Source organism: Lygodium microphyllum, chromosome 20 (assembly GCF_053477565.2).
Source record: "Lygodium microphyllum isolate KBCC chromosome 20, Lygodium_microphyllum_v1.1.10, whole genome shotgun sequence".
Taxonomy (NCBI): domain Eukaryota; kingdom Viridiplantae; phylum Streptophyta; class Polypodiopsida; order Schizaeales; family Lygodiaceae; genus Lygodium; species Lygodium microphyllum.
Window position 1 is genome coordinate 13128476 of NC_141154.1, and position 12377 is coordinate 13140852.

A 12377-nucleotide genomic window follows, 5' to 3' on the forward strand; every position below is an offset into this window, starting at 1 on the left:
GGGTAATTGGGAGGTTGAACCAAGGAATATAATCTGAGAACTTTGAAATATTTAGAAATATACAGATTCATGTGTGTGTGTGGTACACACATACAATTTTCCCTTTTTCCTCTTCTTGTTTTTTCAATGCTCTCTCTCTCCCTCTCTCTCTCTCTCATGTATATGTATATGTATATGTATATGTGTGTCTATGTGTAATATATACTTATGTATGTGTGTACATACATACATGTGTGTTTAATACATGTGTCTATTTGTTTGATCTCATAAATGTGTGTCCTCTCTCTTGCTCTTATCATTTTTATTTTCTCTCATTTTTTTTCTTCCTACTATCTCTCACCTTGTAATAAGTTTTCTTGAGACATTGTGGGTCTATCGGCAATAATTGTGGATAGAATCATCTAAAAGAGTTGTTGTGGTGCCGAGAAAGCCTAATTTTGAAATGAGATGTTAGGGAGATCACCAAGATATGTTATTTTTCGAGGAAAACCAAAGAGCGAGCGATGAAAACCGAGCAAGGCTAGAAAAGCGAGCAATGGAAATCGAGCAAGGCTAGAAAATCGAGCATGAAAATTCAAGCAACAAGCTACCTTCTAACATACCTACCCCTAGAGCATCACTGACGTATACAGATAAAAATTGTAGATTAAAATTAAATATCATGAAGACACACACATAGAGCTCACATAACTCATCCCAATAATGACACAAAAAAGTGTAATCCATGTTCATCTCACAAAGAAGGTGGTAAGAAAATAGTATGATCTTGAAACATAGATGAGGAACTAATTTCAGTCTCCCAATGAACAAAACAAGTTCACATTACAAAAGTATTTTTTATATCATTCCATATAGTGGGATGAAGCTAACAAAACGGACACAATAGATGAAAGCTCATTAAAGGAGCTGTACATGTCCAAAAAGAAAAGGCCGTATGTTGAATTCAAAAATACCCTAGCCTCGAATACCTTAAACATAGTGATTTATCTACCTATATAAAACCCTGAAGATGAAAGGATACTTTTTTTAAATGACAAAACATTTAGGGAAATGTTTCCTCAAAGCTTTGGCCATCCACAAGACCAAAAAGCACACTATCCAACTCTTGGAAGTAGTGCTTGAGCCAGCTCCACCTTAGCAAGAGCTGCTTGGTGTATGAATTGATGCACGACTTCATTGAGTCCCAAGACCTTTATGAAGACATAATATAGGTGTTTGCATGGCATGTATACCAAATTCTTCGTGTCTCGATGAGTAAAGTCCTCACATGAGCATCTTGGATATTGTGACACAGTGATAGAATAGGTCAACCCATCTGCTATTGAGCCTTCTATCTTTAGAAAGTAAACATGAGCTTCACCAAGAGTAACAATACTCTCTTTCACAACCTCTGCAACCATTGACTTTGCCCTATTTATTCATTCTTGAAACTGTTTAGATAACTTGCTTCTCCACTTCACAGGCTTTCCATTTCTCCACAGTGGCCGCTCATGGCTTGGAGGTGGCCTATCACGTGGAATTGTGAAGCTATCCACAACCTCATCATTCTCTGCAAGAACAAATCCAGCTCTTTGCAAGTTTGCTTTCTCTGTCTCTATCACCATGGTGCTTTGAGCAATCTTCCATGTCGCTAGAGCATCTCCTGGTATTCCCATCACTGAGCTATCCACCTTCCATGTATGGAGAACATCATTTCCACAAAACCATATGAATTGTTCCACTGTACCATCAGAACTATAACGTCTCCTTCCTTTGAAACATGGTGCAGGCACACCTACAGTTGCATTCTTACCAAGAGGGTTAATTAGTTTCCCACATCTAGCCTTCTTGGACTCCAAGAAGCCAAAACAAGTCACAAGACTATGTGCTTCTATTCTTCTGATGGCCCAATGCGTAGGGTGGACTGTGCTCTCTTTGCATATCTTCAAGGCAATTTCTGTCTCCTTTTGCAAATTCTGCTCCATTCCATCACCTCTAAACCCCATTGTTTTGCCAACAATCACTGTTGAATATTCAGGTCTATGGCTATCTGTTGGCAAGATCACTCTTGGGTCTACATTACCCCTTTTCCTTCTAACACTTCTTGTCTCCTGTTGTGGTTTAAACATCTCTGGTGATTGCACACCTGCCTCTGAGAGCACTGCATGTGTCAGATCAATCAGCTTTTGACTAGAACCACTTGATTCTCCACACAAATTTTTTTCTTTCAATCTTTGCAAGGTTGGTCCACTACCAAGGTGCTTTCCTTCCATAAATGCTTTGTAGTGTGCACTTTGCAACACAGCCAATGCCAAATCAGCACTACATGCCTCATAGAGTGAGACATACTTAGATTGCCCATGAGTTGCTCGCTTGCTCGAGTGCTTACATTCCGATAAATTTGTTGTTGGCACAAACCCTGCATTTTCATGCTGCTCCATGAACATCCCTCCCCATTGGGAAACCCTGACATCCCACTAGTGGAACCAAGCCATCAATCCAGGGAGCTCTCCATCCTTTACATGGACAGGAGACCAAAACTTTAAAAGTGCCTCTTTGCACTGTTCGGCTTCTTGCTCTGTCCTTGCAACCTTCCATTTTCTACAAAGAAGTTTGTGCTCCTCTAGATATGGGGCCTTGACACATCTCTTTGCATGCATGACCATGCTCATCTCCCAATGAAACGAGCAAGTCCTTTCCCTGCCATGCATGATGTTGCTTGGTCCTCCATTGTAGACTATTTTAATTGCTAGCCAATTTGCTTGTGCTGCATCTGCCATAAAACCTCAAAATTTTGGGATAGAGAATCCATTTGCTATCATAACATTATTTAACATTTGCCAAAATGATACTTGTGCATGCTCATCCTCCACTTTGAACTCGCAGGTTGCAATGGTCATTATTTCTCGAATATGGGGATCATAAACATGAGCTCCCATTGTGTTCCAACCTTTCACCCTATGCACATGGTCAAAGTGGATCCATTGATCTCCCAAAGATCCACCAGGTTGCATTCTATTAACAAGGTCAACTCCTGAGCCTGGTCCAATTATAGACATCTTGAATATGTGTGGCATGACATTATCTCCAAGCTGTTGCGGAAACAAAATACTGTGAAAGAAGGGGTACATGCACTTTCTTTTCAATGCCAAAATTGCATCAAGCCCGCCTTCAGCATGTCGCTTGTCTCTTCTAGCAATGTTTACTGACCTTTGCATCCTTCTTCTCTGAGACAATGGGGTAAGGTTCTCCAGCACCTCATGCAACTTGGCTTCATTGAAATCCTCGGAGCAATCTTCTTTTGAAATCAACATTTCCATCACAAGATCTTGACCAACAGACACTTCAATGCTTTTACATGTCACGGAAGGATTTATTTGTGCACGAGTTTGCACATGTCTTCAATTTGCTTTTGCTTTTGTCGACACGAGCCATCTTGCACAGGGTGATCATGAAAACCAACATGAATAGCACATCTTGTGGTATTCACTTTGTCAAAGGGAATACAATAGTATATATATGCAACACAAGCCTTTACACACTCAGGATACATTCCACAATGTGTACACCTCAGGGTCCCAACCTCAGGCTGCAGAGGGCCAGTTGATGAAGGATGCCTCTTCAACTTACCTTTCCACTGGGTCTCATTAGCAATACCAGTCCTCTCTAGATATGGACATTCCAAGGAGAAGCATCTAAGATAACCACAACATCTGCTCATCCTCATCGTCCCATTGAAGAAATCTTGAGAAATAGTAGTGTACTCTGCCCATGTGTGCCCATCATTCTTTTGGTCCATTCCATGCATTGAGCTGGCCTCAATCGGCTTAGGTGGCAACTCAAACATAATGTAGCCATTGTATGTAATTGGTAGCTCATCCACCTTTTGTATCTCTTTGACAGATGAGTATGCAACATGAAGAGAACTAGATAAGGGAAGCCTATCCAGTAGAACTTGCACACTCATTGAGGCAGTCATTTGCTTTATAAGAGGGATATGCTTAACTTGGAGACTATAGACACTGCTTTGTCCACCATCTAGTATGAATCTCTTGCTACCATCTTCTAGTCTCATCAATGGCATGGTCATGTACACACCCGGCTGGCTTGTTGCATGCTGCACTTCCACATCAATATCATCACCAATCTCAAAGTGACTCTTAAGCTCTTCCAATGCCACCTCACAGAAACATGAGTCATACCTTATTGACAAGGTACTGAAACTACCATATTTGATTTGCACAGTGTTTGGCATTGTTGCTAAATAGGTAAATAGTCCTGTCTCTGTGAATGTCTTCTTAAGAAGCCAATATACACAGTTAGAACAATCTATGCAAAGGGAACAAGATAAGAGTTGTTCTTCAAGTAACTGTAATAAGATGGCGATATGAAAATAGATCTCAATATGAAAATAGTAATTGTCAAGGTTAAACAGTCATGTTAATAATAACCTTTACTTTTTCCATAATGATAGGTGTGTACTAAATACACACACCTAATGGTCACTAGCACGTCTAGTGATCATTAACTCCACCTCTGTCTCTCTCTCTCTCTCACACACACTCAATCATTACATGCACTCTCTTTTGGTGTTTTTATTTACTAGCACACACAAACACTCTCTCACATTGATGGTCATTACACACACACACTCTCTCTTTCTCTCTCCCTCTCTTGCAACAAAAAAAGGACACCTCTAATTAGGAACTGTAGTCCCCCTCTGCACTAACTATTCGAAGTAATGGCCACAAACACATCTAATGGTCATTAATTCCACCTCTCTCTCTCTCTCAATGACAATCATTACACACTCTCTCTCTTCTAGTGTTATCTATTTACTAACACACAAATACTCTCTCACACTAATGGTCCTTTCACACACGCACGGGCACACACACTCTCTCTCACATGACAGAGAAGAAGACACCTCTAAATAGAATCTGCGGTCTCTCTCTCTCTCTCTCTCTCTCTCTCTCTCTCTCTCTCTCTCTCTCTCTCTCTCTCTCTCTCTCTCTCTCTCTTCCCCCCTAAACAAGCAAGTAGAAGGAGGACCAAAACAACCTCGCACAGAGGAGAAGGCGGACCGATCAAGCAAGCGAGAGCAAGTTTTTTGTGTCTCAATATGGGTGCGTTTCAAAACGCAGGTACAATAGGGGTGCTACTTCTGTGAGTCGACTGTGAAGAGCCAGAGGCTTGTAGCTTGCATTGATCAAAGCCACAAGGTAGGTGCTTCTCCTGTCTTGGGTGTGTTTGAGGTTAGAGTGTGTGTTTCAGCTGCGTTTCAAAACGCACTCTTAGTCACATTGGGGCTTCCACAAGGCCCGCTCTGGCTCCAACAAGGTTTACTAGTGCGTTTTAAAACGCAATTCATAACCTTCTGCAGCTCGCAAAGCAGGGGATCTGCGAGTGATGCAAGGCCAGTAAGGCGGCCCTCTAAACTTTGCAAGAGGCAGTCCGTGTAGGCGGGAGAGAAGTATGAAGACTTGCAAGAGGCAGTCCGTGTAGGCGGGAGAGAAGTATGCATGGCCTATTTCAAGTGCGTTTTAAAACGCAGTCGTAGTCACAATGGGGCTTCCTCTTCGAGTCCTGCAAGGCAATAGGAAATGGAACTGTAGAGGCCAGAGAATTGGGTGATTAAGTGGTGCGTTTTAAAATGCAATTCATAACCACACAGTGGGCAATCAGAGAGTGCTGATGTGCCTTCTGCAGCTCGCAAAGCAGGGGATCTGTGAGTGATGCAAGGCCAGTAAGGCAGCCCTCTAAACTTTGCAAGAGGCAGTCCGTGTAGGCGGGAGAGAAGTATGGAGACTTGCAAGAGGCAGTCCGTGTAGGCGGGAGAGAAGTATGTATGACATGTTTCAAGTGCGTTTCAAAACGCACTCATAGTCACAATGGGGCTTCCTCTTCGAGTCCTGCAAGGCAGTAGGAAATGGAACTGCAAAGGCCAGAGAATTGGGTGATTAAGTGGTGCGTTTTAAAACACAGTTCTTGAGCTTGGATTGCAATAACATGCGAAACCCGTAATGTAATGTCACATCTATTAAGGATTCCAACTTCTGTAGTATGACTGGATAGCTCATGATCTGTTACAAGCAGAGAAAAGGGCTGCGTTTTAAAACGCAGTGAAATTGGATGATGCTAATGTATGCAGAGCTATTGATGCCATTTTATGTGGAGCACAAAGTGTTGGATGATGCAAGCAAGTGAAGTTGCATGGATGTTACATTGACTGGACCTAGATTAGGGTGCGTTTTAAAACGCAATAAAAAATGGATGAGGGTTTTGTCTATGATTGGGCAGACAACGTTTGAAGGCCAATATAGCAATTAGACTTGCTCTTCAAACTAAAATGTTACATTTCATCTACAGGACATTTGCCAAGTACTCCAAGAATAGAGTTTGAGACATTATTTGCTTGGTTTAAGACATTATCTACCATTATACTTGCAATGTTTGGCCGTTTAATAATGGATTACTCTCTACAAGCTCAGTGCTTTGTATTTTGTAACAGTGTTTTATACTTTGTTTGCATTTTGTAACAACAGTGAGATGAGACTTTTGTTTCTCGAATGTTGCAAGTCAAACGATCCAGTCTCTCACACGTATCTACTTGTGTTGAGCATCTCAGCAGAGATATTGCTGGTATTTTGAAAAGCCAATCTCAGGTACTCTTTGTGCATATTCAAGTAATACAAATAGATATATATTCAAGCGCTACACATGTACTGATTCTTTTATGTGGTATTTCAGTCATGTCTCCACGAAGGGCCAGAGGCAAAGGTCGTGCAAGATCATCCAAAGATAATTTAGCCACTCCACAAAAAAGAACTCGTGGATCATCCCTCTCTACAGTTCTAGAGGAGGGTACACCAACTATAGAAAGTGAAAAGACTTCGAGTGTTGTAGTGGGGACTTCAGATCCTCAACTGTAAGAAGAAAGTGAAGAAGGAGATGACACAGTGGTGGGGCAAGGGTCTCAACTGGTACAGGAGGAAGACGAGGAAGCAACAAGCCAGGTTTCCGATATTGATATGCAAATGGTAGGATGTGGAGATGTAATAAGTCAATGTAGACTTCTATCTCAAGAAGTTTGCCCTCATATCCCTTTGTGTCGTATGATTGCACATGCTGTTGTTAGAGGGATTCGTACATACATGTCCTCTTTAAAAAGTGCATTTCAATATGAGGGTTATTTACTAGAGAAGGGCTCATTTGTTGTGTCTGTATGTAAGTATAAAGGAGAAGAAACACTAGTGACCCCTGCCATAGTGTCAACTTGGTCTCCTCTATGGCGTGAAGTGGATGCAGAATTTGAGAAGGAGGTCTTGGCAAAACCGGAGTTCAGGTTCTTGTCTGGTAAAATGTTTTACGTATGGGAAGGAAATCATCGGTTGACTTCTTGGATGGAGTTGATCTCACAAATGTACAAAGAGAATAGAGCTCGCCATGTCAGGGTTGTTTGTTCTCTTGTTGATCCCACACGGATTTCGGAGATTGCTCTTCTCGCTGGACTCCAAAGAGTCAATAGGTGAGTGTATCAATATTTGCTACAATGAATTGATGTCTATATTTTTATCTATAGAACTCAATCTTACAAATTTTCCTTTATTAGCATGAACGAGTATGCCATCGTGAAACCTAGCTTGCGGGATGTACTTTGGAACTGCAACGATATCTTCAAGTGTGACATCAATGCATTCTTGAGTGCCTTACCCCAGGATCAACTAAAACTATTGGAGTCCTTGAGAGAAAAAGATAGCAGTGTCAAGGGAAAACAACAATGGTATCCACTGACAAGGGGGTGCTTGGCAAGATTGGTATTTCAGGTAATACATGCCATGGTTGTTATTAGGAGGCATTATAATAGATAAGTTTCCTTTTTAGGGTAAAATTTAAAAGCTTCTCTTTTGTTGTGAAGGTTGAGTATACTTCAGAACTCAAAAAGGTTGAGGATTTGGTATTAAACATAGTCTCTATTGAGAACAGAGAGGAGACATTGAAAAAGGAACGTGCCAAGATACATAAAAGATTGGCAGACAAGATGGGCATGGTATGGCCCCTTTGCTTCTTAGTTTACTCCCCATTACAGGTAAATCTCTAAATATAGGTTTCTTATCCACTTTGCAGGTTCTTAATGTGCTTGATCCCAAGCTAGGGGATCAATGGTTGGATAGAATATTTGCACTGAAGTTTGATAGCCCAGACTCAGTGATTACTATTGCCAAGTTGAAATTCCTAGCAAATCCTGATATGAGGGAAGAAAAAAGATTGGTGATGCTCTCTCTCTTGGATGCAAACAAGAGATTAAAAGATATGTATGGTATGCCATCGTCGGATAATGAGTACATGTTGTAAGTGTCAATTTGAAAGCTTTTGTAGTCTTGATATTGCTAGTATCATGTGTATCTTGTGATACTAATAGATTTGATTTTTTTTTGTTAAGGTGGTTGACACGAGAGTTCTTTTTGGAAAAGGTTGAGGTCGAGGCTATTCAAGCATTGGAAGACTTGAAAAAAATGTGTGTTTTAGGTACACCATTGGATCTTCCACAGGATTACTTATCACAGGATTACATGGAGGGTGTGAAATTAGAGGCTAGAAAATATATATTTGCTCACGTAAGAGCAAGAGAGAAAGCTATAGAGGCACGAGGATCAAAGAAGGTGGAAGGTCCTCAGCGCCGAAAGAGAAATGAAATCATAATGTCTGCATATCGAGTTGTCTACAGGTAGATTTGTTGCCATAATGAGCTTAACTTTAGTTGCTCTTTGTTTATTTTAATAGCTTGTGCTAATATGTCATGCAAAAGGTATCTACTTCATTTGATTGGAGAGAAGAAGATAGCCAGGGTTCCAGATCATTGCAAAGGATGGATTGACAGAGATAATGAGGAAGTATGCATGTATCCCAAGAGCATGCATAATCTCTCTGATTGGGAGATCGACCATTGCCCTTGGTGGGTGGATCTTGGAAGTGGATATGTTTTGGCAAGAGAGAAGGAATTGCACAAAGTGCATTCCAAAAAATCTGTTGATACACCTCTTGGGGATCGATGCAATACACGGTCTAAAAAGGAGACAAAGAAAGAAAGTGATGGTAAGATTATATTTTGGGTGCAATGGTTGTGAAGTTTTTTTTCCTTGTTAAAATGTGAATCATTGCAAATGCTTTGTGCTGCAGCAATGCAAGAGAGAGAAGACAATAGTCCCAGACAACATGAAGTGGAGCAAAGGAGTAGCATCCAAGGAGGTGGAATAGATTATATCATTAGAGATCGTAACACATGTTGCATCCAATTTATACTCATATATTCTTGTTTATTGCAGGGCAAAGGGTTGCCATCAAGGAGATCATTCCATTTCTATTTCTTCCTTGCCCACTAAATGATCTGCATTCCAATAAAGATGATGACGTGATAAGTTATGGGTGCATGATGGGTGACTACATCTCTATGGGGCAAGATTTTATTGCAGGGAGAAAAAATGATGCTTACAAGACAATACATGAGTTCTTTTCTAGGCTTGCAAAACATGATATGACATATGTACGGAATGGGAAGCATGTGAAATGGGCTTGCGATGTTGTCTTCATTGACTTTCCTACTGGATGTTTGATTGATAAAGAAACCACCTTGCCTGCTTGGAATATGCTCACGGAGGCACACATTCGCCTAGGAATTACAATTGCTGCTGCCTCTTTGGGAGATAGTGGATGGTTAGTTACTTGGATTACTTTGGCAGGTATATTGTCCTGGTCAATGTGTGTTGGCATAAGTACTTAACTAAACAAGAAAGTAAAGTTTTTCTTTGATAAAATAGGTGATGCATTATCTTGGCTTGAGAAGTACATACATGTGCTTGGTCTCGAAGTTGTCATGCGAGTTTTTGTGCTTGACAAGCTTCCATATGGCTATGGGGAACAATGCGATCTTGAGGTGTCAGTAAGTGATCTTAAACTTTTGGTTTGTAATTCTTGTAGTGAACATATCTGACCTTTATGCTTTATGTAGAGCCAATCTTCTCTTTTGGTATTTGCTCGTCGTAGTGGATGTCATCCACCCACCTTTCTTGGAGAGAGCAGCTCTCAATTCCGCAAGTTGCAAATTGATCCTTCGAGTGACTGCTGGCCCCATTACCTTCCAGAGAGAAATAGATTGGCACGACCATCTTCTTTGACTCTTTGGCGTGGAGGTCTTTAGAGATCACTTGTATTCTTGCTCTATGTATTAGATCTTTTGTGTCCACCATCGGGATTGATTTTGGAGATGGGGTGTGGCACTGCACCTTTGATGCGTGCATGCCAAGCATCTTCTCGTCCATGTTTTTCATTTGATATATGTGAAGATATAGTCGATGTTGTGGTTCGACCTCTTGTAGAAGAAGTAGGTGCAAAGAGAGCACACTTGGGTCTTGATGATGAGGAGCTAGAACTAAATGCCTACAAAGTGCAAGTTGTGGACAATCCCTATGATGATTAGTGAGCATTCAAACTTCTGATACTTTGGAAGCAACTTTTATTATGGTACTAGTTATGGACAATCCCTATGATGATTAGTGAGCATTCGAACTTGTGTATGAATTGTACTAGTTATGAATCTTTGTTATGGTGAAACTAGTTATGAATCTTGCTCGCTTTTTTGGGCTCGCTCGGTTTTGTTCGCTCGTTCAATTGACTGCCTCTTATTTTTCATGTACATGAGAGATCACCAAGATACAAGGAAATAAACATTGAAACTTTGTATAGGGAACGGATCCATGAGATGGTGTTTTGCTAGATCATTTATGATCAATAAATCTTTGTAAAAGCCTTAATAAAAAGCCTTGTTTTTTATTTTGAAGTGTTTGAGTGTTGAGTGCAAGTTGATGATGGAGTTTTGTAGGTTATTGAGATGAAATACACTTCACATGAATGATATTTGAAATCATATATGCCACTTCTTATCACTCAAATGTATTTCAAGAGAGTGTGATGGTTATTCTAGAAAAGACACGTATGTGGACTTGTCCAAGTTTGTGAAGAGCCTATAATTGGAGCCCAACTTGGAAACAAGCTAATCCATGTTTTTACTTAGATTCAAATTTTTACAAAAATGTGAAAACCCACCTCAAGTTGTTGAAGTAGCTTGAGGATCTCAAGCTAATAGGACTCTATTTGTATGACATTTTGAAGGAACAATATAAAATTTATAAATGGAAAGTTTGTAAGGACAAATAAATAGGCTCACAATTAGTATACAAATGATATTCCTCTTAATAAGGTTGCTCTTGTTAGGCATCTAAAGCTAAAGAACAATGAACCCTGAGTATCGAATGAGTAAGCTGATCTCTTGTAGTGTTATCCATTTCTAGAGACTAGGGCTAGTTTGCCTTCTTTTGTAATTAGAGAACTTGATGAGACACATTGTTTAACTCTTGTACTTCCTCATGATAATGAATGTATTATTATTTTATGATAAGTGGAATTATGATCTTTTAGGATATTGGCCAAGCTTATAATTGGTTAATTGTATTCAAGATCATGTACATAACTGCTTATCAATCCTTCAACATTAAGTTTCGAGAAATCATGATGACAATCCTTGAGAATATCTCAAATCCTTAGTACACCCAAATTCAATTACGTGAATCCAATGGGGATGGTCTAGAGAAATGTGATGAAGAATGGCTTATAAATTCTTCATAATCAATTGTGACCAAACATGGAACCTTTGAGTTGAGCTTAAGAGAAACCAATGGATGGAAGAATTGAAGCTAGTCTAATGCTTGTTGTTTGAAGGATAGAGGGTTATTGACACTATAATGGTTAATGGAGAGATGATGACCTTACATCATTAGGTGCATGAATAAGTCATCCAAGATATACCTCCTAATTGAATAGTAGTGCATTGAGACATGTGAATTGGCCGCTCTATCCAAGAATGCTCTCCCTTAACTTCAATTTACAGAACCCTAGAAATAGATAAGAAACCTCCTTATTTTGTAAATATGCCATTGCACAAAGTCCATGATTGAAACCTTGTTGTATTCCTATCTTTTGAACTAATGGAGATTATCCTAGTCAAATTGATGATACATACAAAGATCTCCAAGAGAAGAGGCTTCTTTTGAAGTAGACACCACTACCCAAGGTTTAATGGGGTAGGATCTAAGGTGGAGCAAGATGTGAAAACATGGATCAAAGCCATAAATGACTATTTCTTTGATATTGAAACTATTGTTGCAAAGCAATCCATAACTGCATGCCTTCATGTCACTTGTGAAGCTAAGCTTTGGTAGAAACAATGGTGTTGAGACAAGGAAGTAATGGAAGATTTCCAAACTTGGGAACAAATTAGAGAAGTTGTGAAGGACTAATACTTCCCCCATCCTTCATAAATCGAAATGAATGAATTCTACAAC

At 40.0% G+C, this 12377-nt stretch overlaps 1 pseudogene; it reads left to right on the forward strand.

Annotated features, from left to right (window-relative positions):
• The first annotated feature begins 6731 nt into the window (after positions 1-6731).
• LOC148018690 (uncharacterized) lies at positions 6732-10456 on the forward strand (annotated as a pseudogene).
• Positions 10457-12377: the final 1921 nt, after the last annotated feature.